The 20,552-nt window shown below is 38.2% G+C and overlaps 1 long non-coding RNA gene across 1 annotated transcript in view; it reads right to left on the bottom strand.

Annotated features, from left to right (window-relative positions):
* LOC110208724 (uncharacterized) overlaps nt 1-20,552 on the bottom strand; it is a 91,474-nt gene that overhangs the window by 53,739 nt on the left and 17,183 nt on the right. The window lies entirely within an intron of this gene.

The following is a 20,552-nucleotide window of genomic DNA, read 5'->3' as shown; positions in this document are numbered from 1 at the left end:
TTACATGTCATAAAGCAGAAATTAGGCCAATGCAAAATGAGTATAATGGAAGGAGGGAGTATGGAAGAAGTTATGGGGAATAGGTACAAGAACATCAAGGCAATGATTTAGCCTTATAAGATCTGAAGCAGTGAAGGGTGATTTTAAAGCTGCTGCTCAGAGCTTCACTTGATGAGACAGGAGAGGACAACAATGAAGAACTCTTGTGAGTTTGTGAGCAATATGTTACATCATAAGTTATATTACTTGGAGAAAATGGCTTAGAGAGTTGAACTGCATTATCCAGTGGGCACACAGGGGATTTGCAGATGGGTCTATACATCATATATTAATAGTTCATGCTACCATCATGGGTAAATGTAGATAAATGTCAAGAGTAGAACTGAAGCCATTGGCAAGTAACTCCTGTGTCTTGAAATCTGTTTATTGACTTGAAATTAACATATTCACCTCATGGCCTTTCGTTAACAAATACTGGAATGACACTGATTGTTTCTGCCACCTTTCTTGGAACACAGTTTACCTTTTTAGCTTGCGAACATCTCCACATGAATGACTAGGCTGGTTTGAAATGGTTGTAGCTTAATTCTTGTAAATTTTATTCTTACCCATGAACTACTGTAGCACTTGGCTATCAAAGGAATTCAAAAAGCAAGGAGTAAATATTTGTAGTATTTTAAAAGATTTTTTGTGTTTAAAATTTATGTAGAAATGTAAATAACACATACACCACGTGTGCCAGTTACAAATAACCAAAGGGCAATAGGAAGACACAGTGGGTGTAAGTAAGCTGCGGCATGTAATGATGACTGTCTTAAGAAATACATAGCCATGTTATTCCTTTGCTCAAAAGTCTCCAATGGCTTTCTATTGTCTCTGGGGTAAAATATAAACTCTTCAGCCTGATTTTTAAAGCTTTCTACAGTATGGCTCCAATTTATCTTTTGGCACCCTCTTTAAATGACATTATCCTCAGTAAACTAAGCCTCAATTGTCCTCCTGCCTTTATTATAGCTCTACCTCTATACCTGGAAGGCATTCCTGACTCCAGTAATTTCTAGCTACTTTCAAAGCTCAGTTAAGGTGTCACCTTCTAAAAGTCTTTCCATCTTGTTCCTCGATCGTGACACCCCACCTCCCATTTCTATACCTTTGCAATAACTGTCCAATATGCAGTTATAAAATCATAGATCTAGAGTCAGAAGTGATTTCAGAGCTCACCTAATCCAGGCCCCTCATTGTACACATTAGGAAATGAAGACCCATGGAGATTAAATGATTCATCCAAGCTTACACAGGTAATGAGCATCAGAGGTGAGATTCGATCTCAGGTCCTCTAGAATGCCCAGAATGCATTCTCTTCTTATCTCTGCCTGATAAAATCCCTCTCTTCCTTCAAACTACAACCCAAGGAACAACTTCTACATTGAAGCTTTCCTGATTCCTCAACCTGCTTCTGCTCTTCCTCCCAAACTACCCTGTATTGTATTTAACCACTCTATTTGTATCCTCTCCCTGTATTTATGTATATTTCTGTACATGTCTGTATATGACTAGACTGTCTTACATATATACATGCATACATACACACATATATAGAATAAATTCAAAAAGAGTAGCTAACTACAGTAGAGTATATATAAGAATATACACAATACAGCGTATATACACACACATTTGTGTGTATATGAATGCATATATGTGTGTATGTATACTAGTTTTCCCCTTCAGAACCTAAGTTCCTTGAGAGCAGGGATTGTTTATTTTTATTTGTATTCCCAACACTTAGCTCTGTGCCTGGCAAGAAAGTAGTAGATATTTAATCAGTGCTTGTTGCTAAGTGATTCCCTTCATTTATTCATCTTTCCCTCCTAGAATTGCCTGTATTTATTCATCTATGTACCTGCTACATGGACTGAGTAGAATAGAAGCTCTTTGAGGGCAGCAAATTGTCTCATGTTTATCTTTTTTTTCTTTCTTTTTTTTTTTGCTGGGCAATAGGGTTAAGTGACTTGCCCACGGTCACACAGCTAGTAAGTGTCAAGTGTTTGAGGTCGTATTTGAACTCAGGTCCTCCTGACTCCAGGGCCGATGTTCTATCCACTGTGCCACCTAGCTGCCCTCATGTTTATCTTTGAACACCTAACACTTAGCATTTCATAATGTCTTGCATATAGTGAATACTTAATGTTTGTTGAGTGGAATTATGGGTAAAAGAATATAGAAAGAATATGTACAGCTGGAAAAGGAGCTAGACAAATCATGCAACAAGGATGAAACAGCTTGTGTGGTGCATTGGTACCACCAAGATATATTAAAAGCAGAAAGAAGGCCTCTAGCATGATAGATAGCTCTTCTAAGGAATATTTATGGGAAAACATGAGCAAGAATCATGCAGCACTAAGAAGCTTGTTATATATGGCAATAGAATTATCCATTTTGACAAAATGAAAAATCCTTCAAGATAAAAAAAATCCAACTATAAGTATCTATCTAAACCATAATTTTATAGATTTTTCATATGTAACAAGCACCAACTGGTGAAAAAGACTTTTTGTATATGTAGTCCATAATAATCTAATGAAATACTATATTTCATATTATTTTATATATATCATATTTTATTTACTTTCTGTTTCTTCCAACTCCTTCTTTTGTTATATTAATAGGCCAAAACTTATTCTGATGTTTGGGGACACATTCATTATTTTAAAAAATTTTAAATATCACTTAATGATTTTCAACATTTCCTTTCCTTTGATTTTATATTTGTTATAGTTTAATTCAATTTTTGTATTTTCTGAAAGCAGTTTTCATTTTACAATTTTATAAGTCCTTATTTTCTAAAAATAGAGCAATATTAGTGATTTCCTTTTCCATTTCAATCAGATGCAAATTAAAACATTAAAAACAACTTGTAAGCAAAATAATAGAATAGAAAACTAGTTTTCCATTTTGAAAGTATTATAATATTAAAAAATTGTTTACCAGTGTGGTATGACACTATTTGCATTCCATTTTTTTTTCAGATCAAAATAAAAGGAAAGTCCTTCTCCCTAAATCCTACTTTCTGGAGTCCCTACAGAACAAAATCCCCCAAATCTTAGGAATCTACCATTGCTAGAATACACAAATTGGAATAGGAGATGAATCCTAGATTCTCAAGTGAAGTGAGGATTATAGGATCATAGGATTTAGAGTTGGTAGAGAATTTAATTTAAAACTATTGACTTTATATTACTCTTTTTCCTTCTTTCTGCATTCTGGTCAAACTGACCACATCTGTAATATGTACCTTCGTGCATAGGCATAAGTGCCCCCCCCTCCCCCCTGGAACTCACACTGTCAGCTCTTCTTTGAAGATTCCTGTCTTCCTTCAAATAACAGCTCAGGGTCTACCTAGTATAGGAGACCTTCCTGCTTTCTCTTCTTTGGTATTACTTTGTATGTATTTTGAATTTACATGCATGTTGTATACCCTCAGGAGAATGTGAGCCCCTTAAGGGCAGGGACTGTTTCATTTTTGTCTTTATACCCCCAGTGCCTGGCACCATCGCTTGCAAATAGCAGGCATTTAATAAATGCATGTTTAATTGCATCAGATTCTTGCAGCTTCTGTGATAAAACAATGTCAGCTTTATCTACTCATGGAAAAGCTTCACATCATAAGCAGGGTCATGCCACTTTAGAAGGCAGTTTTTCACTTAGCCTGTGGTTTCTGCAATTTTTCAGGAATAGGAAAGGAACAGTAGTACCACTGGAAACTACTTTAAGCAGAACCCTACGGAAATTTGCCTGACCTGCTTTCTGGAAGTCATCCAAACCTGATCACAAGCAGGAATTTTTATGATCTCAATGGACAGAACAAGCTGCTGAGCTCTAGCCTGGTGTGATGTGATATTATCAGTTACTTCCTTATTTTTGTGGCTTGTTTGAGATCTATCTAGCTTCCAGTCTCTGGAGAGGAAGTTTAAAAAAACTGGAAGCAGTCATTGTGCATACAAGTGAAAATAAACAAAAACTCTCCAGTGTATGCCCAGTCATCTCTAATACTTGTGTTCTTATTAAATGGTGTCCAACAGTCACTGGTATTTTAGAGAAACATGCAATAAATTGTTTGCTGCAAGATGTATTGCAATAATTACAGACTTCAAAAGTTTGTCATCATTTCCTGTATCTAACAAGCAGTTCAACAAAAAGAATATTTTTAGTGTCATAGCTGGCATTCCACTCAAAATGTATTAAGCTTTGAAAACATATTTAAAAGAAAAATGTTAATTAAACTACTCCACTGAATCACAAGATAATATCTGAGGGATATAAAACGGAAAGCATGAGAACATAATTATTTGCAATTATGTCTGGACATTACAGGCAATGGAATAATTAGAATTTGTGCTACCAAAGAATACCCAGCATAACCTAAATAATATATTAATCATACATACATTCTAGAGAGACCTGGGGTTTGATCAACTGATGCTTCTCCATTGAAACAGATGGCAAACTTTTTGTAACTTAGTAGGTAAATCTTAGGGAGCTGCTTGAGGCACACAGGGTTTAAGCAACTTTCCAGGGATCATACAGTTAATATGTTTCAGAGGAGGATTTGAAAGTACTCCAAGTGTAGGGCATTAAGCATACCATTCCAGGATGAATCCCATATGCCAGTCATATGAGAGAATAATGTCACATTACTGTCCGTGTGGTTTTAAGCTATTCTAAAATTTACCAAGGGATTGCATCAACCTCCCCCCCCCGCCATTCAGATACATTCATATAGAGTGGTAGTATGGCATAGTGGATATAGATATAGCCTTGAAGTCATGAAGAACAGAATTGAAAATCTGCTTCTGACACATATTGGTTGTATGGCCAAATAGCAACTAAAGACTACATTCCAAGAAGGTTACAGATTTTCATTATTGTGGGGAGTTTCCACATCTGGAATTAGTGACATGAATGAAAACAATGATATGAGGAGATACAATTTGTCTTGTGTGACGCCCCTCTGAAGTACTCTCCCAATCAAATTCACAGATTGGTGTCCCTTCCAAGGTGGCTAACTACTATTTTTCTTAGGGTTATAAAGGTAACTCTGAGGTGCTGGGGTTTCTAATACTACAGCTCCTGAGCCCCTGCCAATGTGCTCGCCACTATCAATCAGAGCCAGTTGAACCCCATTAGCAAGATGGTGTAGTAAGAATAGTACTGATAAAAACATTCCCTCTGACTGAAGGAAATCAGATAACATATAAATTTGTAGTAGACCCAGTCAGAAAGTGAGTAGGAGCATAAGAAGTAGATGTTGAGAGTGATCCAAGTTTGGGGTTTGGCAAGGCCAAAGAAGTGATAGTTCAAGAGAGCAAGAGATTTGAGAGTAAAGGGCAATGTTAAGTGGTCACGATTTGAAAGTAAAGGAAGTATAAACAGAGTGGAGATGATGGATTGGCAAAATGATAAGGGATTTAGAGATTACAGGTTAATGTGAAGACGAAGAATAGTTTGGGAGGAGTATGGAACAGGGAAATATGGAATGATAGAAGATTGTTATTGAAGAGAAAAATTACATTGGATCAAAGCCTTGAAGAGGAATTTGTCTTCTTTGGAGAATTTCAGATACACGACATCACAAATGGTTTTAAGGCCACTGCTTGTTATGGTGGGGCCTTCAAACAGTTCTATGAAAACTTCTGAAAGAGCAGCCTCACATGTGAAATGCAGTTCACATTTTTTTTTTTCACTCGTTCCTTACCTATGGCTTTTTGTCTCGGAGAACTTAAAAGTTCTACCAATTAAGGCTGGCCTCTTGCTTAAAAAATATTGAAGCAACCTATGAAAATAGGATTTTAAAATACTAAGTGAAATTACCTTGTGTTAAACCATATTAACATCTCTACTTATCCAAGAAAAAAAGATGGTACCTTCTCAGTATCAGGTTGTGTCATATGTAGCAATATTCAGCAATTTTAGATGATCTTCTATAGCCATCATCCGCTGAATCAGGCTACAGTTATTTTTTGATCCAGAAAGCAGAAGTGAAAATAGTTCATGCCTCAATAATAGTTACATAATATGGAATTGACAACTTCTCTGGGCTCAGATATACCAATTTAATTTGTATACCATATTAGACTGATGCCTTGGGCAGCTGTTCTTCTCATTCCAGTACTTAAAAGTAGACTAGAGGACAGAATTAGATTTGAAAGAGTTCTTAGGAATCATTTAATTCAAACCTTACTTGAAGTATGGATTCATTCTATGATTTCCTTGAAAAGTGATCTTGAAGATTCCTCCCTTCTACAAGACACTCATCACTGCAAGGTATAAGGCCTCTCCTGCTCATAGGGATGGGAATATTTCATTGATCTCTTGAGATACCTTTTAACTTTATGATCACTAAGTATTCCTACCCTCACAGAAAAGAGAAACAAAAGTTTAGAGACATTCTAAACCTATGGTGTGCGTAGGAGTTCAAGTGAGGTCTTTTGACGTATTTCTCCATCACTGCTATGTCTCCCGGACAGCACTTCCTGGCATTGAATTACACTGGACCGGGAACTGTTTTATTCCCAAAGATACCATAATATGCTCCAGGAACATTGCCTATTGTTCCGGTAAGCTTCACTACAAGTTATTCTCTAACCTCAACCTGCGGTACCCCACTTCCAGTCATTCATGAGGTCATTTTTCATCTTTCTGTCTGTTGCATCTAGAAAAGAACCTTGCACATAGTAGGCCCATAATAAGCATATCAACTTGAGTTGATTGAAACTTCAAAACAAAGGAATCTTAAATATAAAATTTCAACACAGCTAGATGTGAATAAGTATCTAACATATATGTAGCATAGTACAAGTTAGTGGGTAGAAGGGAACATGATGAAGTATAAGGTTTACAGATGATATCATAGCTTGCTTAGAGAACCCTAAAATCTGTTCAGAGTAATTGAAAAAAATTAATAATTTCAATAAAGTTGAAGGATATAAAATAAATCCACAAAATCATAAATCTTTCTGTACATTACTAACAAAACCCAATAGAAAAATGTAAAAAAAATATAAATTTTATTGAAAACAAATGTAGAATATATAAACTATCTGCTAGTTCAGCTACTAAGATACATTCAGGACCTATGTGGATACAACTATGAAATATTCTTTGCAGAGGGGGCCATCTTTAGTCATCCTGATCTATATCTTGCCACTGGACCCAGATGGCTCCAGAAGAGAAAGTGAGGCTGGTGTTTTGCACAGTCCTCCCTCACTTAAATCCAATTTATTTGCAATTCATGGCATCACCTTCCTGATATCATGTTCCTCTTTAAGAACAAACAACAACATTCCTTACAGAAAAAAAAAATTGAAGAGAGATTAATTTTTTTATGGTTGGTCTGTGCCTACATTATATAGATAAATATACTTCTAAATTAATTGATAGAATTAGTGTCATGCCAAACTACCAAGGGTTATTTTGTAGAACTAGACAAAATAGTTCAAAAAATTTTCCTGGAAGTATAAAAGGTGAAGAACTACAGGGGAATTAGTGGAAAAAAGGGGAAACAAAGGGGCCTTAACAGTACCAGATTTCGGACTATTCTATAAAGCAGTAGTCATCAGAACTATTTGATAGTGGTTAAAAAAACAGAAAAGTTGATTAATGGAGTAGATTATTAGGTGAACAAGACTTAGAATCAATTGAATATAGTAGCATATTTTCAATAAAACCAAGGATACCAGCTACGCAGATAAGGACTCATTTGATTCAATAAAAACTATTGGGAAACCTGAAATGCAATTTGGCAGAAATTAGATTTAGGCCAACATCTCCCATCATATTCCTTAAAAAGCTCCAAGTGAGCTAAATATGACCTAAATATAAAAAGTTGCATTATATATAAATTAGAGAAGGAGGAAAAGGGAATACATTTCATAATTATGTATGAGAAAAGCTCTTGATTAAATAAAATATTGACAGGCCACAGATGATTTTGATTACACAGCAGGAAGGCTTGCAAGAGCAACATCAGCATAGCTAGAATTAGAAAGGAAGAGTTAAGCGGGGCGAACATCTTTGTAGGAAATTTCTCTGATAGAGGTCTGATACTGAAGATATATGATACAAACATATGGGAACAAGAGTCGTTCTCCAGTAAGTCAGAAATCAAAAGGAAAAAAAAAAGCACGTGTGTAGTGAGAATAGGCTTTTCACTTGTCAAAATACAGCACCAAAAGTGTCATAGTAAGTTGGGTCAAGTGCCTCCCTCTAGTCTTTACTCCTCACTGGACTTGACTTCCCTCCGACTCTTACGGACTCCCACCAATGGACTTCTGCTGTCTTCCTCTTCCAATATTTTGAAATTCACAAGGTCACGACCTAGTCTGCTGTATCTCAAATACTCCTTTACCTATAGCAGGAAATATATACACAACAAAGACAGAAGTAATGGCAAGGCCATGCGCTCATAGTTTCTTGTCAAATGGTGAGTTGGGGGTTGGGGGGGGGAAGCAGGCTACTGGAGTTAGTTATTCTTCTCCACCTGGAAGCTTGCAGTAGTCTTTGCCATTTCCAATTTGAATACTGCTGGGCAGGAAAGTAAAAGAAAACTTAGCTGGGGCAGCTAGGTGGCACAGTGGATACAGCACCAGCCCTGGAGCCAGGAAAACCTGAGTTCAAATTTGACCTCAGACACTTGACACTAGCTGAGAGACCCTAGGCAAGTCACTTAACCCCAGTTGCCTCACCAGAGGGGAAAAAAACCCAAAAACTTAGCTTTGGTTGGTTTGTGATGGACCATCAAATACTTGTGCATGTTTTGAAGTAAACAACAGACCTCCACCATTTCACAGAAATAGGCTCACCAAACTCACATGCTCGTAGGATTGAATCCTTATTGACCAACACCCTGTTACATTGAAAATAAGAGTGTTGCTATAAGGCAGGCCTGCACAACCTGCACAATGCCAAAGGATTTCAGGTGGCCCACAAAAAACGTAGAACATGTTTTCCTCTGTGTTTTTCATCGGCTACCTGAAATCCTTAAGCAGGCTAGAAGTTGTGCAGGCCTGCTATATGGCAAATTGTTTCCTTAAAATTACAGAAGCTGTTTACCTCTCCATGGCAGTGACCTCCTTCTCTTCCTCCTTACCATGATCATGACTATTATAGCTCTTATCAATGCCTTAAATTTTGCAAAATGGTCCACATGTATCATCTCAGATGTAATGACAATAAATCACCCTTATTTATAAACCATGAGCATAAACCAAACAAAGAGAATCCTATAGGTCATGTCTATTACATTATGGATCTCTATGTAGTTTTTAAATGTGCAAAGCAGAGAAGTGAAGAGGGATATGAATCAAAAAACATATTTTTAGAGAAAATGTGTGATAAACTTTTAAAAATTAAGCAATGTTGTATCTAATCTAAATGTCCGTTTGAATTATCTTATTCACTAAGCCAGTTCAACATTTTGCCATGAAATTCTGAAGAAAAGCATCTTTAGGTTCACACTGAAGTGTCATCATTCGGGTTGATTTCACACCAGCCCAAGAGTAAGACCCACCATGGCCAGAGAGGTCAAATTGAGAGACTAGTCAGTGAGGCTGCTAGCCTTTTGAAACACAGCTGCTGAAAAGGTTGAATCCAAACTGTGATCGTTTATATGCTGACCATGTCCTACACCGTGGTTGAAGAAGAGGAGAGAATATTCAATGGAGCCAATAATAGGAGAGGGATTATTAGACTTCTGTACTCAGGCCAAGTGATTATTGTAATCACACGCATAAATTGGCTTACTTGAGTTTCTGTTTTTACAACTACAAATGGAAGAAACCAGGGCAACACAATAGTTAACATGTGTGTATATGGGCAAATCCTTTGCTATGGTGCAGTGAGTTAAAAGTTCAGTAATGGTATGCTACCAAAGACATTTCAGCATTTTTTTAATTAGAGAGCCAATTAGTGATGGAGCCTCATTATATTTCCCTTTTCTAAAATGCTATTGCCTTCCCACATTGAAATTTCCAACAGGACAAACAGTTTTTTAAAAAGGGGGAGAGATCAAGGTACTTAGATGAGAGAGTAGGGCTGAAAATTTCCTTTTCATCTCTTTAATTTGGGGATAAATTTATTAAACATTCTCTATCATTTCACTGTTGTGAGAAATAAATTAATCTTAGCACTAGAAATCCTTGGCTCTTTTATTTTTAATTCCTCATCATCATTATGATGATGATGAATGCCCCCACTCCCCCAATAGAAAACAAAGAACTAGTACTAGCTATGCAAACACCTTATTATATTTCCTGGTTCTTTCTCCTGTGTGACCCTAGGCAAGTTCCTTCATATCTCTCAGCCTCAGTTTCCTCATCTATAAAGTGAATGTGTCACTTCAGCCCCTGGATCCTCTGACATCATGGGATGTGTTCCTAGAAAAATCAACAACAAATAAGGTATCTTTTTTTTTTTTTGCTAGCTTTTAGGCAGATTGCAACCCTTCCATAAGAGAGGTGCTTGAGGCTGTTGTAACACAGACATCATAAAAAGTTGTGAATCAATAGAATTTTTATAAATACATGAACTTTTAAACACTTTGGGGATGCCATGGTGATTCCTTTCATAAATCAAAAACTCTTCTACTATCCACAAATTAGGATTCTAGTTCTGAAAGGCACAACTATGATTATCCCCACTAAGCAGAAGGAATAATTAAGGTGCCAAGTTGTGTAAACATATTCCCTGAAAAAGACAAAAAAACCCCAAAGACTCATTTAGTAGTTGACGATATCTCCCATATGGAAATAAGTATAAGTACTCAGGAATCCTGAGACCCAGGTTCTGCACAATAATTCACTATTATCTACAGATTACGTCTTATTCTTGTTCCCATTTTTGGCTAAAGCTTGAAGCTCAAATTTCCCCTAGGCTAGTTGGTCCCTAAGCAGATGAGTGATATGCTTTTCTAAAAAGGGATTGTTTATGCATCAAATTTGCAGGGAAATAAGTGTCTGTGGTGGATAGCAGAAGTATATTCAAATCATGTGACAGGAAGGGTGATATGACCTTCACAGTTCCTGTTTGACTAGTATTTTAGAGAGAAAGAAAAATAAAAGAGGAATCACATTGGTTTACTTTGCTGAGAGCTAGTAATCACTGGTAGGAAATGGTTATATTGTTCCATTGCACATATTTTACAGGGGATAGAATTACCAGAACTCAAGCCTCAAATGCAGAGAAAGGCAGCCTGCTGAAGAGCAGATTTAACAGCAGACTCCCTGCTCCAGAACCTTGACATTCTTGTTCCAAAGGCCACGAAGGTGGCTGAAGCAGGCTCTGTGGAACGATTAGAGCTTTGATAGACATGGAAGACGCCAAGGTCATCCACTGCATCCTGGGACATCGCTGGTTGTCCTGACTTTTGTTTTGCCACTGGATTTCTATGACTTTGGAGAGTGAGGGTGATGACTTTGCACAGCCCTGCCTCACTTAAATCCAATTCATGTGCAAGTCAAGACATCACCTTGTGATGTCATTGGTCTTCAAAAACAAAGGGGAACAACAGAACAGCTACAACTTTAGGACTCAAGGCATTGAACATTCATTATACAGTGACTGAAACTAGCATTTCTTTTGTGATAGAGAAGTTATCAGATAGCTAGAACCTTCAAGCACATAATTTTTCATTAGCTTTGCTATCAACAGAGTTAACTTTTATCATTGCTATTTCTGGTATTGGCAGAGCTGCTCTAGGAGAAGGTAGACATACCTAGTGAGAGCCCAACTAGTAAACTTACCAGTTTGAGTCACCCTAGTGTTAACCAGCCTCAGATGGTACTGCAGCAGTGACTCTCCTTGTTGTCACTGCCTGAAGGCCAGGGATGTTACTTTCACCCTCTCCCCCACTGTTCTCTAGTAACCTTATAGGAATTTAGGGGTATATAGGCTCACTGCCATTGGCTCCAGCCCCCACTAATTATGTTCCCCCAATTGTAGGAGTCCCCTACATCCTAGTTCTGTTTAACCATTTAACAATCTGCTTAGCTTTTAGAAAAGAATATTTGTATTTCAAAAGAATAGCAAGAATAAATATACAAGAGGTAGGTAGGTGGCACAATGGATAGAGCACCAACCCTGGAGTCAAGAGGACCTGAATTCAAGTCTAGCATCAGACACTTGACACTTATTAGCTGTGTGACATTGGGCAAGTCACTTAATCCCAACTGCCTCACCAAAAAAAAAAAAGCAGAATGAATATACAAACATCCATTCCTCCCAAATTCCCTAAAAAAATATACCATCTCATAATCTGGGGAAGTGATTAGGTTCACCAATTATCTTCATTCCTATAAAGCCTAGTTCCAAGTTCCAAGTCCAGTGACCTCCTTGGACTCAAATTCCCAGGCTTCTCAGAGTTTCCCAGATGCATCCAATTATCTTCATTCCTATAAAGCATATGTGTAAGGGTACTGTGTATACTGTACTGAATATGTATGTAATTTGCATGCATGTTTACATGTGTTCATGTGTACTGTGTCTGTGTGCATGTTTATATGTGCATGTATAGGTATATATAAGTATCCACACTGTTCTGTGGCTAAACTTGGATCTTTATCCTTTCTGGACCCTTAAGGAAAGAGAGGGAGACTTTCTCAGTCTTACAGTTTTAAAGACAAAGCCGATCCTACCTATGCAGCCAAGAAAGAGGCTACTCACCCCTGCCCCACCAAATCCCAGCTCCACCAACCACATGGCACAGAATGTCTTCTCCCACAGCTTGTATCTCTACCTTAGATGATCTCAGCATGCCATAATACCCTGCTATAATAGGTATCAGAGCAGAGTTGAAAAGATGTTTATGGATTTTGATATTTAATAAATAGCAAATTGATATCCTTGTAAATCATGATAGTCATTGAAAGCTTTTTTGTGTTGTTCATTTGCTGGATTTGCATCATGTGACCTCAGTGCTTCATGGGGCCTGCCATGAAGGTTACCTTCCAAGGACCAACTGAGATGGAGATTTTGGAGAGCTAGATAGTGGGTTTTGAGAGAAGTATATCTTATTGTGTTCTAAACAGTTCTAAAAGGCCAACTAGGCTATGGCAAAGCATAGATCATCATTATTGAATATAGGGTCAGTATTCATGTCTTCTCTATTCTCTCTTCCTTCTATTAATGTCAGGATAGACATATTCTGGAAGAAAGCAATTTTAGTTGAGTAATGCCAAAGAAATATAGTTGTGATACAAATCCTCTGTTTTGGGGTGAGTCTCCCTGTGAATGCAGAGGAAGAAGCTCCAAAGGAAAGAGGGTAATCAGGTTCTGAAAAGGTGACATCATGTCCATTGTCTTAATGTCTGAAAGACACTTTGTGTATATATAGGAGCTGGTCAGTTGTTTGAGTTTCATTTCTAGAACTACAAACTCTATAGGAGAGAGCTATAAGTACCAGTGAGAATAGGAGAGGAATCCTTAATCTCTTCCTACACAGCTACTGCAGAAGAGCCATGGGTAGTTTGAGCAGCCAAAGAAAAGATCAGATAGGAGAAGACTTCTTCCTAAGATAAACCATCCCTCCTTCTAGATGTCCTGACATTAAGGCCATAGCCTGGTTGGATAACAAATGGAAGCCTTCTACTATTTTCAGGGAATATAGGCAATGCATTGGCTCCCACAGCGTTTCCTCTGTCTGTAATCCCATAAATCAGTTAGGTTTTGGATGTGACTCTGCCCCTCTGTAAGTTGAATATTTCTTTCTTGTCTAACTAAAATTAGCAGGTATGGATAAGGATATGGCAGTTGTGGCTTAGTAGATCAGTAAGTAGCACCATTAGGGTAGAGAACGGGGAGATAAAACACTCTATATTATAGTTGGATAGCTCCTGCAAACCTTTCATTGAGACAATGAAAGAGACAGGTCCATCAATGAAGCATGGCCATTATCATGCAATTTCCCATATAGACTCCCTGCAAGTCTGTTATGAGCCCCAGAAATCTCTGTCTCTTTAAATGGACATTTCTCCAAATTGATAAATAATAGATCATAGTGTAAGTGCTGGAGGCTGACTCATACCAAAATCAGAATCTTAATACACAGGAGTTGATGAGGATGGCATTGAGATAAGTCCTCATCCCTTGGCCCAGGAGATTTCATAACAACTAAATTCATGAAAGTTAAGAAAGAAAAAAAATAAACTATAAATCAAATGGCTTTGTCTGGTATTTGTGCAGGATATACTGGGTCTGGCAGCCCATTTTTCATTTATCATCTTTTTGCATGTAGCTCAAATTGTACATCTCAGGGGGTCCAATTTGATGAATATCAATTGCCCTTACTTAGTCCATCCAATCAGGATGATAGAGTAGAGAGTAGGTAGAGAGTAAAACTCCCAGACATTGGTACTGTCTATAACTATGTTCTATATGTAATAATAAAATAATATATAATTGTATATGTGACATATATAATTGTAGCACTCATAATTCCCTATTTTTTTTAAAGTTAATAACAACATATTCCAAAGAAGTGGAGGGTCAGAAAAACCCCTCTATTCACTTCTTTCTTGACAATTCCCATAGGGCCACCATCTCTACCTCCTGCCTCCTAGCCTTGTTGTGAGGACAAAATGAGAAAATATTTGTAAAGCTCTTTGCAAACATTAGCTTTAAAAATGCCTTTTATTTTAACTTTGATGTGGTACGGGCCACACCTAGACCTTTGCCCCTCACCCCAAAAGGAATTTGGGTCCTCTTTGTCTATGGATCCCAAAATCCTTGAACTTTCTTTGAACTTTTATCTGGTCAAGGAAGTCTAACAGTCCCCTGAAGTTTTCTTATTATTATTCCTATCAATTGGCTCTTCCTAATCACCTAGGCCCTATCTCCTAGTTCTTTGTTACCTTAATTAAGCCTAGCCCTCTAATGTCTATTACTGGCCTAATAGCCCTGGGTTCCCATCCTTGATCTCATTTAACCTCCCCAACACTCCCCATCAGAATTCTCCTAAACTCCTCCCCCAGTCACCTGAGCTTCAAGACCCTCCTCCCAGCTCCTCCTCCAGTCACCCCAAAGTACTTGGCTGTATATAAGATCTATCCTGGCCACCATTTATGGGCTGAGACTTCCTTATGCTCACAAGAGTCACAAGAGTCACAAATGTTCAGATTCCTTAAGAGTCTGGCCTATATGGCTCATCTTTAATAAACCTTATCTTGAGCTGAAAGAAGTCTTATTTTTAAAATACAAATTTATTTATTTTTAGTTTTCAACATTTACTTCCACAAGATTTTGAATTCCAAATTTTCACCCCATCTTTCCCCTCCCCCACCCCGAGATGGCATGCATTTTGAATACCCCTTCCCCTAGTCTGCCCTCCCTTCTATCTCTCCCCCTCCTTCTCTTATCCCCTTCCCCTTCTATTTTCCTGTACGGCAGGATAGATTTCTGTACCTCATTTTCTGTATTTCTTATTTCCCAGTTGCAAGTGGAAACATTTTTTTTAAACACGTGTTTTTAAAACTTTGGGTTCCAAATTTTCTCCCTTCCTCCCACCCCACCTACCCTCATTGAAAAGGCAAGCAAGTCAATACAGGCCATACATGTGCAGTTATGCAAAACACTTCCATAGTAGTCATGGAAAACTAATTCTATTCCCTTAATCCTATCCTGTCCCCCCATTTATTCTATTCTTTCTTTTGACCCTGTACCTTCTCAGAAGTACTTCCTTCTGATTACCCCTTTCCCAATCTGCCCTTCTCTCTATCATCCCCCTGCTCTCTTGTCCCCTTCCTCCCCTATTTTCCTGTAGGGTGACAGATTTCCATACCCAATTGAGTGTGTATGTTATTCCCTCCTTAAGCCAAATCCTATGAGAATAAGATTCCTTCATTTCCTCTCACCTTCCCCTGTTTCCCCTCCACTGTAAGAACCTTTTCTTGTCTGTTTTGTGTGAGATAATGTACCCCATTCTACCTCTCCCTTTCTCCTTCTCCTAGTATAATCCTCTCTCACCCTTAATTTTATTCTCCAGATATCACCCCTTCATCTTCAACTCACCCTGCGCCCTCTGTCTACCTACCTATCTATCTATCTATCTATCTATCTATCTATCTATCTATCTATCTATCTATCTATCTGTCTATCTATCTACCTATCTATCTATCCATCTATCCATACATATAATTTTTCCCCTCCCACCACCCTAATACTGACAAAGGTCTCATGAGTTATAAATATCATCTTTCCATGCAGGAATGTAAACAGTTCAGTCTTAATAAGTCTCTTATGATTTCTCTTTCCTGTTTACCTCTTCATGTTCCACTTGAGTCTTGTATTTGAAAGTCAAATTTTCTATTCAGCTCTGGTTTTTCATCAAGAATGCTTGAAAGTCCTGTATTTCACTGAATGATCATTTTTTCCCCTGAAGGATTATACTCAGTTTTGCTGGGTAGGTGATTCTTGGTTGTAATCCTATCTCCTTTGCCCTCCAGAATATTATATTCCATGCCCTGCAGTCCCTTAATGTAGAAGCTGCTAAATCTTGTGTTATCCTGATTGTGTTTCCACCATACTTGAATTGTTTCTTTCTGGCTGCTTGCAATATTTTCTCCTTGACCTGGGAACTCTGGAATTTGGCTACAATATTCCTAGGAGTTTTCCTTTGGGGATCTCTTTCAGGAGATCGGATTCTTTCAATTTCTATTTTGCCCTCTGGTTCTAAAATATCAGGGCAGTTTTCCTTGATAATTTCTTGAAAGATGATGTCTAGGCTTTTTTTGATCATGGCTTTCAGATAGTCCAATAATTTTTAAATTCTCTCTCCTGGATCTATTTTCCAGGTCAGTTGTTTTTCCAATGAGATATTTCACATTGTTTTCTAATTTTTCATTCTTTTGGATTTGTTTTACAGTGTCTTGATTTCTCATAAAGTCACTATCTTCCAATTGCTCTATTCTAATTTTTAAGGAAGTATTTTCTTCAGTAAGCTTTTGGACCTCCTTTTCCATTTGGTCAGTTTTGCTTTTTAGGGCATTCTTCTCCTCATTGGCTTTTTGGACCTCTTTTGCCATTTGGGTTAGACTATTTTTTAAGGTGTTATTTTCTTCAGTATTTTTTTGGGTCTCCTTTAGCAAGCTGTTGACTTGTTTTTCATGCTTTTCTTGCATCACTCTCATTTCTCTTCCCAGTTTTTCCTCTTCTTCCCTTACTTGCTTCTCAAAATCCCTTTTGAGCTCTTCCAAGGCCTGGAATGGATTCCTATTTTTCTTGGAGGCTTTGGATGTGGGAGCTTTGACTTTGTTGTCTTCTTTTGGTTGTATGTTTTGATCTTCTTTGTCACCAAAGTAAGATAATATAGTCTGACTCTTTTTGTGAGGTTTGCTCATGATCCCAGCCAACTATTTGAGTTTTAAACTCTTTGTTAAGGTAAAAGCCTGCTTCCAGTGTGGAGAATGTACTGTCCCAAGCTTCAGGGGTTTGTATAGCTGTTTTCAGAGATACGTCTAGGGACCTGTAAATTTTCAGTTCTTCCAAGGTGGTATGATAAGGGTCGAGGTGTTTACTCTTTCCTCCTCACCCCAGGACCGCCACCCAGAATTGTGACCCAGATCCAAGCACAAGGCAAAGCAAGAGATTCCTGCCTCAGCACTGGCAAAGAGATTCCTGAAGTCCCCCTCCGATCAGCCACTTGATTCCCCCTCAGTCAGTTGCTGGAAGCTCAAGACACAGCCACCGCCCCAGTGCCCGCGCTCTGGGCTCTGCACTCTGGAACTGGCTCTGACCTAGCTCTTCTCTCACCAAAAAACCAGATTTTTCCCACTGACCTTCTAAGTTGTCTTTGGCATTCATGGACAGGAGTGTGGAAACCACCACAGCTGCCTGTGATTCGTTCCTCTGAAGCCTGCTCCAGGTTGGCTGTGGCCTGCGCGCCCATGCTGAACTGCGCTCCTCTAACTGCCTAGCACAATATACCTTTCTGATCAACCATCCAGGCTATCTTGTGCTGGAAATTTGGTTTATTCTATCTTTTTGTGGGTTCTGCTGCTTCAGAATTTGTTTAGAGCCTTTTTTTATGGGTATTTGGAGGGGTTTGGGGGAGAGCTCAAGCAAGTCACTGCTTTCACTCCACCATCTTGGCTGTGCCTGGGCTGAAAAAAGTCTTGAATCAAATTCATTTGGGCAGGACCTGTGTGTCATGATTTTGGGATCTCAGCACCCCTAGCATCTACACCTCAACAACTTGAAGCTATAATTCTTAACAATAGCCTTGAAGATATTGAAACACAAACATTCTTGCAAATAAGATGGCATTAGATCACCCCTTCTCAGATACTTGCAGCTTTGAGCAACAGAAAAGCAAGTCCCTTAGAGGTACTTATGTAAAGAGGAAGGACTTCATCTGGACACTTCTCCTTCCAATGGAGAAGAGATGACCCAAAGAAGAGATAGGAAGTCTGAAGTGCTCCTTCTCTAAGTCATAAGTCCTTAGTAATATCTCTTTTAGTGGGCCTTCTTCCTGATGATTCTATAGCCTGCTCTTCAATCTCCCTGAAGGTTGGAGGCAACATCCTCTTGTGCATTCCAAGATCTATTCCAGATTTGAGGGGCATTTGGGGCACTTTATTTTTAATGGACTTGTCACTTTCAAACTGAAAATGTCCAACTTGGTTAAAAATAGAAAATTGCTACCTCAACTGAGTAGTTAACCACTTGAAAATCACCCCTTTTCTGAAACCTGTTATTCTGGTAAAAACAAAAGGGAATGCATGCCCATAATGAGGTGCTAATTGACTTTGACATTGCAAAGGATGGCAGAGCAAGCAGGTTCCTAACATTCCCCAGTGAAATAAGCCACTAGGATGCAATGGTTTATGGTTTATAAAAATGGTAGAATCAAATTATACTTTAATAAAGGTTGAATGTGTGTTTTCTCTCAAAATGACAGTATCTAGCTGTTATGTAGAATGTGAAAAATGGTCAATGTATCCATCTCAGAAATATTTGTGCCTAAATATTTGAGAAACTAAGCAAAACTCAGTTTTTAGTTTTTAGCTTGTGTTCTCTTTCTCCCTCTCCTTTCTCTCAGTTTTTCTCTTTTCCTTCTTTCCATTCTTTTTGCTCTTACTTCTTCCTTGCTCCTCCTCCTTTACTTACTATCTCTCTTTCACCTCTTCCTCTTCCTTCTTTAAAAAAATATTTATTTTTAGTCTTCAACATTTGCTTTTATAAAATTTTGAGTTCTAAATTTTTTTTTCCTCCTCAAGACAGTATGCAATCTGATATAGGCTATACATGTACGATCATAGTAAACACTCTTCCTTCTTTTTCGGAGTTTCAAGCTAACTCTTAACTAATACTAGTTAGCTAGCTCCAAGCTAACTTTTTAACTAATGACTGTTAATCCAGGACATCACAGACTTTATATTGCTACTAGTGGTTATTTTCTTGAAACTGCCTCCCAAGTTGTTAAGATGTCTTTGTGGGAATTGCACATTATGAACTGATTCAGATGAGGTGGAATGCAATTATCTGTTCCCAAAAGGAGACTCACCTCACTGGCAGCTAAGTCTGGGCAGGCTCAGGAAATTTGGCACACCTTCTTTCTGGACAGAGATAGACTCAACAGTGAACAAGTTAAATTGAGACTGGAACTATTACAAGTAGGTTCATTATTGCAACTTAAAATTATTTTTTTTCTCATATATCCTAAGGCTCATTTGAATGAGGAGATGGAAATATATTCATATCACCAGGGATGGAGGGTGTCCCAGAAGAGGACACAGCTGATTCTTAATGCTTGCCAGGGCCTTCCCTGCTCCCTTTTTCTAAGGAGATTTAATCAGTCACACCCTGTTAGAATAATTAACTCTTTTTAAATTTTTTTTTAGCCAAGGGGCAATAAGAAAGGTCCTTCAGGTATGTGAGTCAGTCAATAAGCATTTATTAACTGCTTGCTATGTGCTAGTCACTGTGCTAAGGACTTGGGGATACAAAGAAAGGGAAAAAAATGTGACATTGCAAAGATGACTAAGTAGGCAGGCTGCTAACATTCCCCTGCTCTCATGGTTCTAATGTTCATGGTTCTGTGGCTCATGGTCTAATGGGAGAGACAACCTGAAGCAAACAAGATATAGACAAGAATGATGACAGGATGAATTGGAAAGGGGATCCGGAAAGGTTTCCTGTAGATGGTGGGATTTTAGCTGGGACTTGAAGAAAGCCAGGGAAGTCAAGAAGTAGAGATAAGTAGGGAAATAGTTCCAGCCATAGATGACAGTGAAAATTCATGGAGTCTGGAGTTGGGATGTTCTGGGTGAGGGACAGCCAGGAGGCCTCAATCACAGAGGACGCGGAAGAGTAAGCTGTAAAAAGATTGGAAAGGTAGGAGGTGGCCAGGTTATAAAGGGCTTCAAATACCCACAGAGGATTTTATATTTGATCCTGGAGGTGATGGGGGCCACTGGAATTTGTTGAATACTCTCAAATGGGATGAAGAATCATAAATTTAGAGCTTCTCTGCTGTTTTATGGAATTTATATCAGAAAGATTAC

This window comes from Phascolarctos cinereus, unplaced genomic scaffold (genome assembly GCF_003287225.1).
Source record: "Phascolarctos cinereus isolate Bilbo 61053 unplaced genomic scaffold, phaCin_HiC Scaffold_2;HRSCAF=192, whole genome shotgun sequence".
Classification (NCBI taxonomy): domain Eukaryota; kingdom Metazoa; phylum Chordata; class Mammalia; order Diprotodontia; family Phascolarctidae; genus Phascolarctos; species Phascolarctos cinereus.
The sequence above is the reverse complement of the archived record's forward strand: the minus strand, read 5'-3'. Positions and strand labels throughout refer to the sequence as shown.